Below are 5,346 nucleotides of genomic sequence, written 5' to 3'. Positions count from 1 at the left end.
CCTGCAAACACACAACAAAAGCAACAATCAAGGTATCATCAAGGATGAAGACAAGCACAGGAAATAAGTCAAAGATGTCAACTCCCTTAATTGTAATTATCTATCATTTAGCTCTAGCATGAAAAAATATGCAACATTTAGATCCACATGTAGGCTCTAGTTTGGAAACCCAAACCTGCTCCCTTTATATAAAATTGACAAAAATGTGTTTTGAGTGAGAAAATGTGTTTTAATAGGCTAGAGGTGGCCAGTGAAGTTGGCCACCCTTGACTAGTAAACTCAAGTGTGAGTCACACATGCAACGTGGAAATTTCAACTTAAAATGAAGTGGTTTCCTCGAAGAGTGGGGTGATAATCATGAGGAAGAAATGGTTATAGTTAATGGGGACAATTATCCAAAAGAGGAAACTCATGTTAATGCCAAGTCACTAAAGTGCTCCAATATACCAAAAGAATATATTATGTGTTGGATCGACTTCATTTGCACCATCGCTCATTCCAAAACAGGTAAAGGAAGGACAAGATTGTGCATCAAGTAGCCTAGAGTGCCACTGAGGAGCTTCGAACCCTTTTTGCAAGTGCAACAGTAGAAAGCTACAAGTAGACTTGAAATTGCTATAGGAAGGCTGTTATGAAACCAGCTCACAAAAAGATAGAAAAGAGAGATCCACGCCTTAGAATTCAGCCTCTTCGAGGGGGAAACCTCATTTACATTACATAAATGAACAATTCTTGGATGATACAAATGACAAAACCTCCTTTCTATATATAGGAGTCTAGGGAGTCACAATATAATCCAGCCGACCTAACAATAATAATATAAAGCCACAGAAATAACAATAGAGGGATTCTATGGGGCACAGAAATAACAATATGGGGGTAATAGGGGCACAACAATATAAATAAGGGGTATAACTACAATAGTAATGGGGTAATCACTAGTATTATAGGGACCCAACATGCCCCTCTCCTTCAAAAAAATGTTGTCCTCAACACTTGAGTAGTTCTGGATACTTCTGCATAAAATTCTCATCCTCCCATGTGGAATCTTCAGCGGATAAGTTCTTCCACTTGATAAGATACTCTGAAATTGATCGATTTCGTAGCTGTCGAGTTCTTGTTTCTGTGATTGCTTCCGGTTCCAATATAAGTTTTCCTTCCTCGTCAAGTTCTGGCAATATTGTTTGAATTGGGAGCTTGTCACCTATCACCTTCTTTAAACATGAAACATGGAAAACTGGGTGCAATCGAGAAGCTGCAGGAAGCTCTAATTTGTATGCCATAGTACCAATCTTTTGCAACACCTTGTACGGACCATAATACTTTGGTGATAATTTATTATCCTTTTTAGCTTGCTTTAGGGACATTTGCTTATATGGTTGCAGCCATAGGAATACCCAATCACCTACATCAAAACTTCTTTCACTGCGATGTTGATCTGCCTGTTGTTTCATTCTATTTTGTGCCAACACGAGGTTATCTTTTAAGAGTTGGAGGACTTGTTGTTGATGTTCAATGTGATGTTCCACTACCTGAACCTTAGAATTTTCTCTTAAATATGATGTGATGGATGGTTGTTGATACCCATAAAGTGCCATAAATGGGGTCATTTTTGTTGCTGTATGGAAGGAAGTGTTATACCACCATTTAGCCAGAGGCAACCATTTGACCCATTGTGTCTGTTTATCAGATACAAAGCAACGAAGATATCCTTCCAAACATTTGTTTACTATCTCAGTTTTCCCATCAGATTGAGGATGATAAGATGAGCTATGAGCTAACTGAGTACCAAGACAAGAAAATAATTCTGTCCAAAAATTTCCAGTGAAAATGGGATCTTTGTCACTTACAATAATCTTTGGGTTTCCATGTAGCTTTTGAACTGTTTCCATAAATGCAGTAGAAACTGTACTGGCTTTAAGTGGATGTGATAATGCACAAAAGTGTGCATACTTGGTAAGTCTGTCAACTACCACCATGATGACACTCTTTCCCTCAGACTTGGGTAAACCTGTGATAAAATCCATTGAAACCTCCTCCCAACATTGGCTTGGAATGGATAAAGGTTGTAATAGACCCGGTGTCTTAATTGTTTCAACTTTATTTTGTTGGCAAACCAAACATTCCACCACAAACTTTTGAATATCTGATTTAAGGCCATCCCAAAAAAATCCTTCTTAACCCTGTGGTAAGTTTTTAAAAATCCTGAGTGCCCTCCTAAGGGAGAAGTGTGCAATTCCATAAGAATCTTTTGTTTTAGCTGGGAATTCTTACAGAGGTATAAGCGATCTTTGTACCATAACGAATCATTTTTCCAGCTAAATGTATCAGAAGTACTGGAATCTTGTTGTAGCTTTCGAATAAGTGCCCACACTTCTTCGTCATTCTTCCATTCCTCCCTTGCTTCGTTTATCCAATTTGGTTGGATAATAGAAATGGCACACAACAATGCTTCCACATCCTCATCCTTTCTTGAGAGTGCATCTGCCACCACATTTTGCTTCCCTTTTTTGTAGATGATTTCAAAGTCATAACCCAACATCTTTGTGACCCACTTTTGTTGCTCTTCAGAGGATAATCTTTGTTCTAAAAAGTATTTAAGGCTATCATGATCCGTTTTTACCTTGAAGTGTCTTCCCATTAGGTAGGGTCGCCATTTCTTAAGTGCATGGAGTATTGCCAACATTTCCTTCTCATAAATAGCTTTGCTTAAAAACTTTCCCTTGATTGGACGACTTTCAAAAGCAATGGGTCTTTCATCTTGCATTAGAACAGCACCAATTCCATTTCCTGAAGCATCACATTCCACAATAAAGGTTTTTGTGAAGTCTGGTGTAGCTAAGACCAGTGCTTGGCACATTGCCTCTTTAAGATGTTCAAAGGCCTTTGTTGCTTCCAGAGTCCATGAAAATGAATCTTTCTTCAATAATGTTGTTAGAGGTGCTGCTATTCTCCCATAATTCTTAACAAACTTGCGATAATACCCTGTCAACCCAAGAAATCCTCGCAGATGCTTTATGGATGTGGGGATTTTCCATTCCTTAATGGCTTTAATTTTGCTAGGGTCTACCTTAACTCCTTCATGAGATACAATATGACCCAAATATTCCACCTCCTGGACTCCAAAGAAACATTTGGATCTTTTTGCATATAATTGTTTCTCCTCCAATAGTTGTAGCACCTTGTCAACATGTTCAACATGATCCTTCCAAGACTTGCTGTAGATTAGTATATCATCAAAAAATACTAACACAAATTTTCTAAGGAATGGTTTGAAAATTGAATTCATCAAACCTTGAAATGTTGAAGGTGCATTGGTAAGGCCAAAAGGCATGACCAAAAATTCATAATGACCCTCATGAGTTCTAAATGTCGTTTTTGGAATGTCTTCAATCTTCATTCTGATTTGATGATATCCGGAACGAAGATCCAACTTGGTGAAGTAAATTGATCCATGCAATTCATCCAGTAATTCATCAATAACAGGAATGGGGAACTTATCTTTAATAGTGAGCTTGTTGAGCTCCCTATAATCTGGACACATGCGCCATGATCCATCCTTCTTGTGCACCAATACTACTGGAGCTGAGAAAGAACTTTGACTCGGTTGAATTATACCAGCCTCTAGCATTTCTGCAACCATACGTTCAATTTCACTTTTTTGTACATAGGGATATCTGTACGGCCTGATGTTTGGAGGAACACTTCCTGGAATCAGATGAATAGCATGATCATGATCACGCATAGGTGGGAGACCCTTGGGAGTCTCAAATACCTTGGAATGATTGTCCAGGACTTTTTGGAGATCTGGAGAAATAGATGATTCCAATGTGGAAACATCTAGCGAACATAATTGTGCAATTACACCTCTTTGCTCCTTTTTTAGAAGCTTTGTCATACCATTAGAGCTGATTATCTTTCTTGGTTTCCTGCAATACCCCTTAATTCAACTTCCTTTCCTTCCGTAGAAAATTTGATGAAAAGTTCTTGAAAATTAAAAGCTATTGTACCCAAGGATTGTAGCCATTGGACTCCTAGTACAACATCAGCACCTCCCATTGGAATGGAAAGCATTGGGCTAGTCAATACATATTCTCCCATGGATAGCTTGATATTATGGCACTTTCCAGAGCAATTTATTGTTCCTCCATTTGCAATCATCACTTGACACTCTGGTGCTGGATATAGGAAGCAATTCAATTCTTTTGCTACCCTACAATGAATAAAATTGTGGGTGCTTCCTGAATCAATCAACACTATTACCTTTTTCTTCTTGATTTGTCCTTCTATCTTGATGGTTTGAGGAGTGGTAATTCCCGCCAATGCATTACAAGATATGGTCGGATTTATTTGTTCTTCATCTAGGCTTTGTTCCTGAAGTATATCTTCTTCTTTTGACCTTTCTTGCTCCTTTTCTTCTTCCTCTTCACAATCTATGTAGAATAATTTCTTCTCAGCACACTTATGACCTTTAGTGTATTTGCTATCACAACTGTAACAAAGCCCTTTTGCTCTTTTTTCTTCCAATTGTTGTGGTGTCAACCTTATAGGTTGTGGAAGACTAGGGGCAACAACACTTCCGTCTTTATAGTTGTGAGTGGTATGCTTCCTGGTTGCCATAATTTTGCTTTCCATTTTTCTTGCTAACCTGAATGCCTTCTCTAATGAATCAGGTTCCCAAAGGCGAAAATCATGTTGGATATTATCCTTTAAAGACCCTATGAACACATCAATCCTATGCTCCTCTGGAATATCTTTTACCCTTATGTTCAATTTTTGGAACTCCTCAATGTGCTCCATTACTGAACCCTTTTGTTTGAGACTTATCAATTGGCTAAAAAAAGTGTTGCTTTTTGTATCTTCATAATGTGCTATCAATTCTTCCGTAAAAATTGCCCAAGTGATAAATTGTTTACGAGAGCAAAGCCATTGATACCATACAAACTGATTTGGTTCCAAATATACAGTTGCCATACGTACCTTTTGTGCTTTTTGCACATTATTGAGATCGAAGAATTGCTCCATCTGTAATATCCATGTGGCGGGATCCTTGCCATCAAACTTCCTCATATCGATTTTTGGAATATGGTGATTCTTCGATCCAACATTAGCATCTATGGAATCATGATTAACATTTCTTTTGTTCTCATCATGAGTTTCCTTTACTACCTTTTCACCATTAGTGACCCTTTCTTGTAGCAACTTCTTCAATTCTTCCATGTCTGTCTTCATATCTATCTTCAAATCTGCCATGTCTCTCTTCAAATATGTCTTCGAATCATCCATCTTAGCTTCCATGCCCTTTATCTTAGATTCCACGCCATTTATCTTAGATTCCACACCACT

The sequence above is a fragment of the Pinus tabuliformis genome, chromosome 4_2, assembly GCF_031772625.1.
Source record: "Pinus tabuliformis cultivar Carrire ecotype Pingquan chromosome 4_2, CPIR1, whole genome shotgun sequence".
Taxonomy (NCBI): domain Eukaryota; kingdom Viridiplantae; phylum Streptophyta; class Pinopsida; order Pinales; family Pinaceae; genus Pinus; species Pinus tabuliformis.
Note: the sequence above shows the minus strand (reverse complement) of the source record.